At 30.9% G+C, this 15,243-nt stretch overlaps 1 protein-coding gene across 2 annotated transcripts in view; it reads left to right on the top strand.

The window, feature by feature from the left end:
* Positions 1-3,343: 3,343 nt before the first annotated feature.
* Positions 3,344-15,243, top strand: part of LOC105210641 (UNC93-like protein) — an 84,083-nt gene continuing 72,183 nt past the window's right edge. The window contains exons 1-2 of one of the 2 annotated variants that reach the window (XM_054231375.1): positions 3,344-3,464; positions 5,274-5,467. The gene's annotated coding sequence lies outside the window, so the exon portion shown is untranslated. Of the gene's footprint in view, positions 3,465-4,534; positions 5,468-15,243 lie in introns of those variants that run through there. The other variant, XM_054231374.1, reaches the window with a different exon arrangement.

The raw sequence follows: 15,243 nt of genomic DNA, 5'->3' as shown, positions 1-15,243 counted from the left end.
AACATAAAGTCTGGCGAATTTCGATATAAATTTATGGGGTCACATGGAAAGTTGGCACATTCATGAACAGCTTGAGTCAAATAACTTCGAAACATGCGTTTCCTTCTTAAAATGTGAAAAACAGACCTATCCTTTCGGAAAATAACTTAATTAAAGCTTGGATATGTGGTCTGTGGGTTCTTTGTTACTTCGGACTTATAACGACAATGTGGCGCCATTATCAACACAAGATGCATTATTGTGGTCATAAGTTAATTTTGTGCTGGCTGAAACCACTAACACTTGTGTCACATACAAAACAATTATATTTTATTATATAAGACAGCAATCCCTTGAATTAACTAAATTAATAACATATTAAAAATTAATAAAAAAAAGTTTGGTTCTGGTTGTTTTCTTTCAGAACAACCACAAATCGATACCATATCTCAAATGCGGTTTTTTGTGTGTTTATTACTCAGAATCTATAACCACTGTATGATGAAGATATAGCAGCTGTTTAAAAATGTGTGGTTACAGCCCAATTAGAAACACTTGCCTTCAATCATTCATGTATGATTTTCATGAATCTTTCTTTGATGCCTCCAAAAATGTTTTAAGTTGAGTCACCGTCACATACACTTGGGGTCGGTTTTGCTTTCAACTCTCTCGTTATCAATTTGAAATTTCTATTGAAAATTAAAGTCATTGGCTTTGAGGTTTCAAGTAGATAATATATAAATGGTGAGTGGTTTCGACTTTCGCAAGAACATCTGGTGGTACTTTCTTCATAAAAGATAATCAAACCGAATTAAATTGCTACACAAAATGCAATCAGCGCTGGGTTAACACTTATAATAATAATATTACATTATTTATATTATTATAAATGAAGCAATTCAAAAGGAAAGAAGAAAATGCTGTCAATTTGAAAGTCAAATATGTTGCGAATTGTATAAAAATATTTCTGATTCATTAAAAAATGCGCTCATTTTGGAATATTTCGAGAGAAATTTGTTTGAGTTTAATTGTTGGATATGAATATTGACTATAATCAATATATTAAATATCTAGAGGAATTGGGTGAATTTATGTCCAACGTTTTAATTTTAATATATTGTAAAAGCAACGGCTTTGTTCAATAAAAGTTTCCCGGAATAAAAAATATAAATTGGATAGGCCCACTAAGTTACATTGAAAAATTTTCGATTATTTTTTACCATTTTCATTTTATAAATATGACTTTAAACTTTGAACAAGTAAGGAAGAGCTAAGTTCGGTTGTGACCGAATATTGTATACTTTCGCAATTCATTTGTTTAATTTTATTAATATAAAACACAATTTGACTCACATATTCGGCATATATGTATATGGTATAAAGTCTATTGAAAGTTGGAAACCTTAATATTAGGTATATGGAAGCTAGGTGAAGTTATGACCTGAATTCACCTATTTTTGGCATGGAGACATATTATTAGAAGAAACATATTCCCTCTGAATTTCTTTAAAATATCTGAGAGACTTACCTATATTTTCGGTAAAAAATTTATTCGAAGCACTGAGGTCTTCACGTTCGCTATACGGGGTCTTGAAAACCAGTGGTCCGATTTCGAAGATTTTTAGAAAGGGCAGCATTTATGCAAAGTTCTGTTCCGATATATAGTATTACTAGTGCTTACTTTATATATAGTAAAGTAAACGATTAAGATCGACTTCAAAGTTCTTGTATATGGGAAGTAAGCGTGGTTGTGAACCGATTTGGTCTATTTTCATAGGATATCATTAGGATGTCAGGAAAATATTATGAACCGAATTTCACTGAAATTGGTCGAGTAGTTTCGGAGATATGGTTTTTGACCCATAAGTTGGGTTTTAAAATTTTGTATACCAATTTGTGTGCAGCCCTTCTGTACCTTTTTTATGATGAACATTTAATGTTTATGGTGTTTTTTTATTACTGAATTAAAGCATATTTAGTTTTTGGGTTTCGAAATAAAAAAATCGTTCAATGTTAATAAAAATCTTAGGAGTGAGGAGAAATTAAATATCTTCTGTCATAAAATAATTGATCGCAGTTGAGTCTTGGGATCTCACGGCGTTCTTGACAATCACTATTTTGATTTATTTTATCTTGGAACTTCCAGCATAGTATCGTAAATAAGTTATTAGAGAAGTTTTGTAGTGATCTATCGGTAAACAATAATTTATATCGAATTTATAAGTACTCACGATGACTATGCTAATATTAATGTTTTGAGAAGCCTTAAGAATGACGACATCACAAGAATCTTGGTCGAGTTCGCAAGAAAGATTCAGCGAAAGATTGATCAAATTCAAAACGGTTGATTGAAGAACCGTCAAAAAAATTCTGAAAAATTACTAGAGCACTTATAATCAAGATGAGAAAGAAAATAGTATTTAATGTGTCTTTTTTAACTGTATAATTATTTTTTACGAATTTTCGGAACTAACAAAAATTATTAATTATTATAATTTATCTGAGAATAAGTGTATGAAGATTTTAACTAGTTTCAAGACGTTGTAAATCCTTCGAGGATTCTCAATTTACGAAATTTGTCTCTTCAAAATATATTTTCCAGCCTCGATTAAAAATATGCCTCCAAATTCCCAAAAATGCCTTAATATTATTTGTGAACTTTCTTTTCAAGTGTTCCGCAACCACGTCTCATTTAAACAACTACAAATACAACAAACACGCACCGCCAAAATTTGAGCCGAACTCAAGATGCGACTATGATTGGTTAAAAGGCGTGCACAGTACAACAGCAGAGCGCTACAAACGTTGAGAAACGACCATTTAAATTAGCGCACACTTTAGCAGGTAGATTTGAGCCAGGTGCAACGCTTAAGCTACTGTTAAAAGCTCAACAACAGCTGAGTATTGACGCTCTTCAACTGCACACATACTCTTAGCTCTCTTCGCTGCTTCGTGTCTGCTGCTGCTGCTGTCGCCGCAAACACCTTGGACGCCCTTGAGGCAGCGGTCCCCCACATGCAGCGACGACGACGGCCGGCGCCGGTGAACAGCAACTCATCACGTGCAGCGCGGCCAACACGCATTGGCAGCATTGTTGGTTAATAAGTATTTGGCGAACAGGATCCAGCTTAGCGTACGGCGTGCTACCAACCGCCATTGTAAACCAACAACACAGCGACTGTCGGTCGTCGCTGGTACTATTGCTGCTGGTGTTATTGACGTATGTAGCTGTGCTGTCTCGTGTTGCGGAGTCGTCGTGTAAGCGGACGAGTGTCGTTTTTTTTTTGTGTATTTTTCTCGAACGAGAAGTTAGCAGCCGAAGTGAGTGTATGATGAACATACCGTTCGTGTTTTGGCTCGATCGGAGCAGAGTAGTTAAATATAACGTTGTGTCCGGTTTTGAGCCAACATCATTCCATAACTGAGCGTTCTCAGTCGCAGTCAATTTGTAGTAGCTAAAACACCAAACGGCACCTGAAATAACCGTACGTACGAGTAAGAAAAGCGAAAAATAATTAATTTTCGCCGCAACAAAAACAACAGCACGCGTTACTAGAACTTATTGAAATTTAGAAAATAAGAAAAAATTATGCTCGCGAGTTTAAATTAGGCGTTTTCGCATCAACATCATCATCATCACGTACAATAAATACGGTTAAACGGTTAAGTGTAAATTATCAGCTTCGTGCCCGTTAACACCACCCTAACCCAACCCAACCGAACCGAACCCAATCAACCCAACTAAGTCGAACTGCAAACAACGAGACGACGACGACAACGAGATCGCTTTGTTGTTGTTGTTGTGTTGCTGTGTTGTGTTTTTCGTGTCGTTTTTGGGTGAGATCGCGTCAAAATTTAAGCAAACAAGTGAGCGGGAGTAGTGAATTGTGACGTTGTTGCTTAAAGTGTCTCGTCTATTTTTCTTTGTATTTTTTATTTCTTCAACAAGTGAAGTAACTAACTAAGTGGCAATGAAGTGAACTGCTCGTCGTAGACACGACTAAAACAACTTGGTACATTAGTGTTGTTGTTGTCACGCCGTCGCAATATCCGTCTATCTCCCAACAAGCTTCGGCAATCCACCTGGTGTCGCGTTTTCGTCGCCGTCGCCGTCGTCGACGTTGACGTTGTATGCTAACGGCTTAGAGCTAGTAGACATCGGGCTTAAGGCGTTCGGAACCTCATCATCGGCAACTACTGGTCGCTGCGAAAGCTATAACGCCGACGCAGTTGCAGTGAGTGATCTCCGCACACGACGTTTGCCCAGCGTCGTCGTCGTCGCCGTCACGAGCGCCCAGCAGCAGCCGGCGCAGCAGCAGCCACCTTAGTGGCAGCACTTAGCTTTATTACCGCAAAACTATCTGCGAAGTTAAAACGTATCTGAGGTTTCAATACCGTTTTGGTGTGTTTTCGAGTTGGTCGTGTTTAGCTCCTAAGCGTCTTTGCGGTTGTGCAGTACAACAGTTATTATACAACAATACTACTAAATACTACTGAGTTACTATTGAGCAATAAAGAAAAAAAAAAAAATTAAATTGATAAAGTAATTAAATATTTTTTTGAAACATAAAAATAAATTTTTTGAAAGTGTTTTGAAAGTTAAAGCGCAATCTGTGCTAACTTTTTCTTTAAAGAAAAAAATAATTTAAAAATATTTTAAATTAAAAATCCGGCGCTGCTGCTGTTGTTAAACGCCAATTATTAATAAATAAAAGAAATTAACAAATTTTGTCGCTTGTTTAGTTCGGTTTAAGCTGTAGTAACGGCGACGACGACGACGAAAACGACGAAGCCTGGTGCCCATAAGACATTCCGTGCGTCGAATTTCGGTTGTAGCAAAAAAATCAGCGCACAGCAGGAAAAACGCGTACAAATTTCCACAACAAACTTGTTTCCTGCGATTTTGGCGTGTAAAACGTATAAGGGAAATGTAAATTATTCGCCCCCTTCAATTTCGTATTTTCTGATAAAGCGTCAACTCAAGCAAGTTCGCGTACAAAAAAATAAGAAACATACGCGGAAAAAATTCCAAAAAATTTAATAACTGTAAAAACATAGACACGCGCGTTACTGTGTTAATATACTAGAACAAAAAATATTAGATAATAAAAATATACTGTTAAAAAAAATATTAAAAAAATTAAAGTTCCATTATTTATATAGCGACTTTTAAAGTTTGTTTTTTGAGTGAACTGTAAGCCTCGCAATTTAAAAAAAAAACACACATGAAAACGCGTTGCATAAACAAAAAAATTATTTACTGCATTTTATTAATTTTGTAATCACACTTTCAGAACTTAAATACAAAAAACACTTAACGTTACCCGGAGTAAATAACAACAAATACGTAGCGTAATTAAAACAAAAAAAAAGCAAAATATCGGAATAAGAGCGAAAAACCAGCGTAAGAAACGCTTAATTAACGCGTCATTGGCGACTTTGCACGCTTCTACAGCAAAGCTGTTGCGCATTTCATGTGCCTTTAACGGTAAGTTTGACTCAAAAAAAATACTGTGTATTGCAGAAAAGAAGTAGAAAGTAGTATTAGTAGACGCAATTAAATACTGGAGCTCAAGAAATGTACGCTTTCTTTATTAAGAGAGGTTTCTAAAAATCTTTTTTTTTATACTCAAGGCACAGTTTTGTATTTTGGCTAACGTAAAATGTATAATAAATTGCCTCATTTATTAAGAGAGCAGATTAATTAAGTATAAATTGCGTAATTTAGTTTAATTGATTTTCAAAAACGTTTTTGAAATTCAAAAATTCTATAGAGATTTTCAAAATCGTTTTTGAAATTCGAAATATCTTTAGTGATTTTCAAAAACGTTTTTGAAAACTAAAAATTCTATAGAGATTTTCAAAAACATTATTGAAATTCAATATTTTTTTTTTTTTAATTTTTTTTTTAGTTTTTTGTTGAATTTTTATTGATTTTAATAAATCATAAAGCATAAAGCGTTTTGTATCAGGTGTTTTTGGATATATTAGGATCAATATTTATATGGAGGCATATTCATAATATCCAGTGCTCCATTTATCGATAACTACATTTTTACTTTCCAAACTCCTTAAGATCTCATAAAAAGAATTTATTTGGAAAATTTCTATTAAATTTTATGTGAAAAGTATGCACTTTAACTTCATTTATATGAAATTACGTATTATGTGCCATAGTGTGAACATAGCCTAAGGAAATTTGTTGATAATGCAGTTTGGTTGCAAAAATTATTAAATTTTTTTTTTTTTTTCAAAGATTTATATTAAATTGAACGATATGTTTTAAACATTATAGGCAATAAATTCAATCAACATTAAAAGTTTTCCGTTCACACTGGAGTTTTTAATTAGATATAATTTGAAAACGGAGATTTTCTCTCAAACAAAAACATTTGCTTGACACTATCTAGAAAATTAATAATTCAGAAAAAATGAGGAGATTTCTCTGATGTGATTGGTGGAAAATTAGTCATAAAAGAATTTTGTGTGATTTGGATAAAATTTTATATTTAAACTACCAATGCTTAGAATGATTGACGATGTATCTCGATTTTCCGAGTTCCAAAAAAAATTTGAAAGCTTTGCTAGGGATTGAATATGATATTTATATGCTAAAAATTGAAAATATTACCAAAATTGATGTTCTAGATACCTTCTCTATTTAAGAAAATTATTAAAAAAAAATATTAAAAATATTTAAATTTATTAATGCTTACAAAACTCTAACCGCATCCTAAAATGTAAATTTGTTTAATATTTTCATTAACAATATTCACTCACTTTCAACTGTTTTTAATCATCAAGGTCTCTCAGCGAAAGCACTAACTTACTAAATAAAAAAACAGCATGAACTCATATGCGAACTTATAAACAGACTTCTAAATAAACTACAAACTGTTTACATACTTTCAGCTATAAACATTTAAAACAAACAAATTTTCTTCCATTCATATTTAGTTTCAAATTATTAAGCTATAAACGCTAATGAAATATTAGACACAAATATACTTTTAAAGTAATATTATTAGAAATAATTAGCTTGCAGCGCGCGCTGCAGTAAATAAGTAGGTAAAATGTATATATATACATACACATGCATATATGTTACATAGAAGTCATTCAAAATTTATTTAACAAAATTTTTGCATTTCACGTGTCTATCTCAGTCGGCGTAGTGTAGTTTAATCATTTTGCACACATTTTGTGGCCTGTTTTGTTTTGCTTGTTTCTGCACCGTAATTACTTATTACTTGTTTCTTGTTATCTTGAATGTTTCTTCGCTCTTTCATGGCAAACTTTGCATGCTGATATTTTTGCACCAGTCACTGTCACTTACTGCCGCCTGTCATTCCCTTTTTTCGCATATTTTTACTCCTCTAATACTTAAGTAACAACTCATTTGTACGCAAGCGTCATATACTGCTCATATAGTACTTGTTGTGTGTATATGCGAGTATTTCACTTAACGCGCCTTGTCTATTTATCTGTCTTCGTTTTTTGACTCGTACTTGAACGCGCTCTGTCTTAGTTGTAGATATTAAATTTAGCACAAAAACAGATATTTTCAAGCAAATATTTGCATAAGATTTCGCTTTCAGTGTCTGTAGCGCAAACGCTACACGAGCAATATAGATATGTTGGTGGTATAATATATGTAAAACAAAGCGCACGTGTATGCTCATGCATTAATTTTTTATGACACACTGTGGGTCGCTAGCTTAACGGCTAATACGCGAGACATCTCCAGTTTGATAAGCTGAAGATGATGAAGATAGCAGACGCGTGTCCGAAACGTATTTAATAGTGGGTTAAAAATTGTATTTTTTCGTTTCATTAATGCTTAGTAATTTTTCAGGCTTAAATTACGTAGGAGTTAAGTTGTTCCAGGAAATCATCCAGGTAGTCATCTAAGTATGGAAAAAACCTTTAATTTAATAGTATTTTTATTATTATTTAATCATTAAAAATATTTTCTTAATCACAAATAATTATTATTGTTAACGCATTATACATATGTTAGTTTATGTTATACAACACTTTTAACTATAAATTGCGTGGATAGACTTTATATTGTTGAGTTTTCTGGAAACTAAATTTATTGGTAACTAATTATTTTATTCCCCCAGCTGACGGTTATTTACAATACTAAATATTGAAATTAAAATATTCTAACTTAATTATTGCTACCTCTACCTTTTTCTTAGAAAGTCACAAGATACAGTCGGCTCATAAACTATTGTATCTTGGTTTACAGTTTATTGTGAAAGAAAGTACCACGCAATATGGTGAAATTTTAATGATTATAATTTTATGTAATTAGAAATATGTACTCATCAACAATGTAATTTCGTTTAATGATGTTCTGAGTGCAGGTACATACCTTTATGCCATGCCTGTTATGAAGTGTTATTGAACACGAGTAGTTTGAAGTGTTTGTAATATTTGCATACTTTAGACACTACTCTTTAGTGGAAAGTAAAGTTTTAGTGCTCTAAATAGACTACAGTTATTTTTATGCATAGTTATATAAAGTATATGAGTGGTTATGAAATCAATTATATACATAGAGAGTATTTGATTTGATTTTAAAATAATTGAAGCACTTTGACATTTTTTCTGGAATCCCTAATAGCCAAGTACTTATTTATAAAATGATGGTTTGATATATACTACACGTAATTTAGTTGAGATACTAAGAGTTGATAGTTGATCTATAATTTTTGAAATAGTAATTCCTGAATGACATTTCTAGCTTGTTTCACATCTTATATTTATACAAAAAATCGCCATTAAACATATTTTCCGAATAATTAAATTAAAAACAAGAAAAAACGTTAACTTCGGCTGTACCGAAGCTAATATACCCTTCACAGGTGCATTTCTTTTATTAACTATGTATGTGTTTAAGCAAATCTAAAGACGTAAGAAAAAGTAAGTAAAAAAAAAGAAAACATTTTACTAAATCTTTTTAGCCGGGTAGAAACATTAAGGCTATATAGTTAACCGATCTGAACAATTTCTTCGGAGATTAAATTATTACCTTAAGCAGTAATCCATGTCAAATTTCGTGAAGATACCACGTCAAATGCGAAAATTGTCCATACAAGCCCTTGATTCTGATCGTTTGGTTTGTATGGCAGCTATATGCTGTAGTGAACCGATCTGAACAATTTCGGAGATTAAATTATTTCTATGAACAATAACTCACACCAAATGTAGTAAAATGCGGAAGTTTTCCATACACGCCCTTGATTCCGATCGTTCAGTTTGTATGGCAGCTATATGATATAGTGGTCCGATATCGGCAGTTCCGACAAATGAGCAGCTTCTTGAAGAGAAAATAACATAGCAAAATTTCAAAACGATATCTTAAAAACTGAAGGACTAGTTCGTATATATATAGACGGACAGACAGACGGACATGGCTAAATCGACTCAGCTCAACATACTGATCATTTATATATATATACTTTATAGGGTCTCCGACGCTTCCTTCTGGGTGTTACAAACATCGTGACAAACTTAATATACCCTGTCTGTTCAGGGTATAAATATAACATATATAATATTTATTCTTAAAATGACTTCCTCTTAAATTTCCTGCAAAAATATCTAGATATACTTTTTGCAATTTAAAATTTTTGAAATATTTATTCTTGAATCATCATTCTAGTCTTTTTCATGGCTTGTACTTTAATGAACATGCTACACCACACTCATTTTCTAAATAATCAGTAAAAATATAGTATATTTTTCTATTTAACAGTTCTTCTTCTTAAAATTCCAGTAGAACCATCCATACCAACCATACTTCATGCAATTTATAATTTTTGAAATATTTATAAATTAAATATCATTATAGTAATTTTCAAAGTATGTCTTTAAATGAATTTATGAAATAATCAGTTAAAATATCAATATATTTCTTTCTAACTAGTTCATCATCTGATTATTCCTGCAATAACCTCAAACTATGATTGTTAAACAAGTTCTAAAATATTCATCGGTCTTATTAAATGTTTTAAGAAGTCATGCCTTGCTCTAAAACAGCGAATTCAGTTCTCGCATCCAATATTTTTGCATACAAGCGACTAAAATATCAGAACAGTATAACATATCACACCCGGATATCAGATCCCTTGAGATACACAAGTACATATACATACATAGAGCACAACAAATTAACGTTGAAGCATCATACTTAGAGTGACATACAAACAGTTGTGTACAAAAAAACTGTTTTGCTGATAAAACTTTTTTTAAACACTCAAAAATAGAAATACATACATACATACATATTCAGAGCACCATTAGTTAGAGTACCTACCATAGATGTAAGCAAAAGCAGTAGATGCCATGCATAAAAACAAATTATGGTATAATGAAACAGCAAAGGCGCACACAAAATTTGATAGCAAACAAATAAAAACACTTGATGTAGCACGCAAATTTTGCCCCCGGCTATGAACCATAAAAACCCCAAAAACAACAAAAATCAAAGAGATATTTGAATAGCGAAAGAAGCAGTAACTACGGAATAATAACGCTTGCGGCAACAAATAGTTATCAGTTTGCATGTACAATTACGCATTTATGTGATTTTAAGTATGATTTCGCAGAAAAACCAATATTTTTTGGCTTGCCACTCAATTATGTTCAATCATTTTTGCTATATGTAGTTGTATCGCAAACGTGTGCAAAAAAGCAAAAATTACTGCGCTCAACGAACGCTGCTGACCGGTGTGGCAAAAGAAACACCCGCAGTTGTTACATATTTACAACGTCTAACTATTCGTCTATCATATGTAAATAAATAGGTAATAAGTATTTATATAAAAATATAATGAGGTTTTGCAATTTTTTACGCTTAATTTGCTAATTTCTAAACAAGCATGCGTCTATTCTAAACACACGCTTCAATGCATGTGCGCCTATTGGACTATTGTATTACTTAAACATAATAGCAGGAACCACCTGCTTGCTGGTCTACTATACGTATACGTAATTATTATGATTACATTACATGGCATGTATGTATGTAGGTATGTTTGCATTATTTGCACAGTTTGTTTAGCTTGATATGTTTACTATGATTTCATTGTATAATGGCGCCACATTTGAGCGAGGATGGCTTTGCCAATTGAAACAACAAGCCTATTATATATACGATTGTTTATTATTTTTATTTTTTTTCAAAATCATGATATTTTTAATGAAATGCTTGCTGTTTTCAATGTCTCAAATTATTTTTAATTTGTAATAATGGTGTTTAGAACTCTTTGTTAGGTTTCTCTTCGTATTTGTGATTGTGAGTTGTATGAAAAATTGATAAGGAAAATTATTTAAATATAATCACATACTTGCGAAAGTAACTCTGTCTGTCTGTTACTATTTCACGCCAAAACGGCTGAACGGATTTTGATGAAATTTGATATGGTGATAGATGACAATCTAGAAATGGTCATAGGCTATAAATAATCACGCAATCGTTCTTAGTGGGTAGGCAGTAGGCAGATAACTAAATTGAGTTAGTGATTTTTAGTCGTTTTTGTTGGGACTTTTGCTCTTTCACGTCTAAACGGCTGAACGGATTTTGATGAAATTTAGTAAGGTAATCGATGGTTACCTAAAAACGGATATAAGATCAAAATGATCACGTCATCGTACTTAGAGTGTAGGAAGTATGCAGAAAACTGAATTGTGGTTTTTATGGCTTTTGCTGGGAGTTTTGCTCTATCATGCCTAAACGGCTGAAAGTATTTTGATGAAATTTAGTTAGGAGATATTAATAATTAACATTTTGTTTTACTTCTAATTTACAGTTACATATGTAAATATACTATAAGATTAAGATAACACTCAATTTGACCTATATATTCGGCATTAGTCCAATAGAAAATCATCATATATAGTATATGAGGGTTGATGTAATTCCAGAACCAATATCACTCATTTTCAAAAATAGGGGCTAGTATTGAAATAAATTTTTTGATATTAATCAAGAACCTGATACTTGATATGTTTGGTAGCAGTATGGAGAGTCTTTCTTAATTTCTCTAATATCAGAATATGCAATAGTATTTATTAAGGCACATTGGAGAAAAGAAGCCCTAGTAAAATGAAGAAAAGTAGAAACAATCGAAGCACTAGAACAGCTAGAATTACTTGTATATATATGTATGTACATCGTTGAAAAGCATTCAATTTATCTTCAATTTGTTATTCACTACTTCTACAGTTCATCAATATACTCATTACTAAATTTACTGCCATTAAATCGAATCTAAAAGCAATTAACAACAGCTTCTAAATTTACTATACTTTTGTATATACATATGTACACACTTAGCTTATTTTAGCAAATTTTTTTTTAATTAGTACTCAACAATTTATCGCCTCAACCTCCTACTTTACAAACTGACTTTGCTCGCCTTGGCATTGGCATTTGCCTAAAGAAATGGCAGCTAAAGAAAATCAATTTGAGACACACTCATTGTAATGAAAGAATGTTGAAACACACACAACCATAGAATCAAAAAATTTAAAAATAACAATTTTTGATGAAAGAATGCAGTCAAAACAAAATAGCAATAACGCACAGAGCACAACATCAACAGATGAAAATAGATGCAAGCAAAAAGTTGTATAAATAAATAATCGGCAAAATAATGCAATTTATTTCCCCAAATCAAATCAGTCAGTCTGCCAACTTTGCAAGTATATAAATATATAAATGCAGTATATACTATATGAAAGTGTATATATGTGAAATGAATGCTTTTGCTGTTTTTGCTGGCGCTCTGCCAACCTTGTCTGCTCGTTTATCTGTATGTCTGCCCGGCTGTCTGTGTTTCCTACAAAAACCACACACAGACCATGACTGTTAATATATATATGGCAATATATATATTTATATATGTATGTATGTTTGTTTTTTTTTTCTAAATATTTTTGCACAGAATTTTAAAAGTATATAAATAATACCCAGTAGGAATTTTTTATTAAATAAAAAATATTAAAAAAAATTGATTAATTAAAAAAATTAAAAGCACAATGAATGTTTATTAAAATAAAATAAAATAAAAAAATAAAAAAATAAAAAAATTAAAATAAAATAAAATAAATAGAAAATAATGTTAAAAAATTTTCACAAAAAAAATTAAAAAGAAAGCAAAAAGCAACATTTAATATATGATTCAAAAAAATTATTATAAAAATAGTTTTAACAAATAACAAGCTAAAATTAAAAATAATGTTTTTTTAATATTTTAACAATTTTTACAAAAAAAAAGTTATGACAATTTAATAATAATTTTTAACATACTAAAAAAATGATCAAAAAATATTTTTTAATTGTTTTAATTTTTTTTATTAATTATATAACAATTTTAAATATATTTTTTTTGTAATAAATAACAAGCTTAAACTAAAAAAATTAAAAAAAAAATATTATTTCCCAATAAATATATATTTTCCTCTTAATTTTTCCTACTGGGCATGTGTGTGCTTTAGCACTTGCGCGCAATCGCGATCGCTTCCCCTACAATGCTATCAGTTTTTGTATGTTGCTCCTGTGTTTAACGTTTTCGTTTGACAATTTTTATACATACATACACACATATATACACACTACATATGTACAAGTAAAGCGCAACATGTTGGCCTACTGGTGTTTACTTCCGATTTCATCAATGTAACACATTTCTTGTGCAGATTGTATTGATTATTTGCACTTGTTGTTGTATACGTATTCTTTCCTATTCGATTATTTGTGCATTTATTTATTTATGCACTTGCTTGTGTCGCTCGCTTTATTTGACGTTTTGTTTTCGCTAATTTTTCCTCTCACTATATAAAGTCGTATATGGCAGCTGAGCTGCAATAAATATTTATTTATTTCTACGCTATTGCTCGTCTCGTATGCGTTCTGTTTACGCTTTTGCCATTTCTTAAATGACACGCTATTTTCTATTAATAATTTCTTCTTTTTTAACGGCTTTATTGCCGCTATTTCGTTTGTCACCGCTGCGAAATGCGAGAAATTGGCAATAGTTGTTGGCGACACGAACGCTTTTTTGCTTACTCATGTGCGCTGAACGCTCAACTGCAGTTGCAATAACAATATTGAAATCAGTCTGTTTAACGAAGAAAGCATGAAAATGTAAACAAAAAATTCTTAGAAAAATAATTGATGCGTTTGGGTGTCTTTTTCATTTAATGTAATATACTTCAAAGCATATGTATCAATGAAATACCTGAAAATCAGTTGATTTTTCTACAGGAAGAGCGTGCGCAACCCATTTATTTAGTTGGGGTACAAAAAATAGTTCTTTGTAGACAAAGCGTGTTCTTTTATGCATCAAATGAAAGCTGCTGCTTTGTTGCAGCTGCTGTGCGCACCTTAGTGCCGTTATAGTTGCAATTGCAAAGGGCTGAAAGCTAAGCTATTGCTATTATATTTGCGAGTTATACTTGTTGTATCTACTCTGTTGCTATTTTGAATTTTTTTTTTTTCGGTTGAACGGAAAATTTTCGACTCGTCACAATCTCATTAAAAATTTGTTAAATTTTACAGACGTGCTGTTGTGGTTTGAGTGCAATTAACAGAAATAAATTGTATTAATATAGGATAATGAACTGAGTTAGAAAATAATATATATAAAATTTATTACTTAAAGAAAATAAGAAAAAATCAACGAATATTATAAAAAAAACTCATAATTTTGAATAAAAAAATTAAATATTAGAAAAAAAATTTCAAAATTATGAAAATTGAAAAATAAAATTAAATAAATTATTGCAAATTATTACTTAAAAATAATAAAAAAAATAATATATTTTACATTATAATTATTTATTTATATAATTTTCTAGAATCTAAAAAATTTTTAAAAATTAAATTTTTGTTAAAAAATATTTAATAGACTACAATAACAACAAAAACATTTGAAATTACTTTATTTATATTGGGAAAAAATAAATTAAATAATAATATAATTTTTAATATAATTTAACAAAAAAAAAATTGTTAATTAAAAAAAATTAAAAAATAAAATAATTAAAAAATAAATAATAATAAAATAAGTTTTTTTTTAAGAATTTTAAATACACTACAAAAACAACAAAAAAATAAATACGTTATTTATACTGGAGAATAAATGAATTAATTAAGGTAATTAATAATATGTTCATTTAAAGGTGAATTACGAAAGTAAAACAAGAAAAAACGTTAACTTCGGCTGTACCGAAGCTAATATACCCTTC

This window comes from Zeugodacus cucurbitae, chromosome 5 (genome assembly GCF_028554725.1).
Source record: "Zeugodacus cucurbitae isolate PBARC_wt_2022May chromosome 5, idZeuCucr1.2, whole genome shotgun sequence".
Taxonomy (NCBI): domain Eukaryota; kingdom Metazoa; phylum Arthropoda; class Insecta; order Diptera; family Tephritidae; genus Zeugodacus; species Zeugodacus cucurbitae.
Note: the sequence above shows the minus strand (reverse complement) of the source record. Positions and strands in the feature narration are given on the sequence as shown.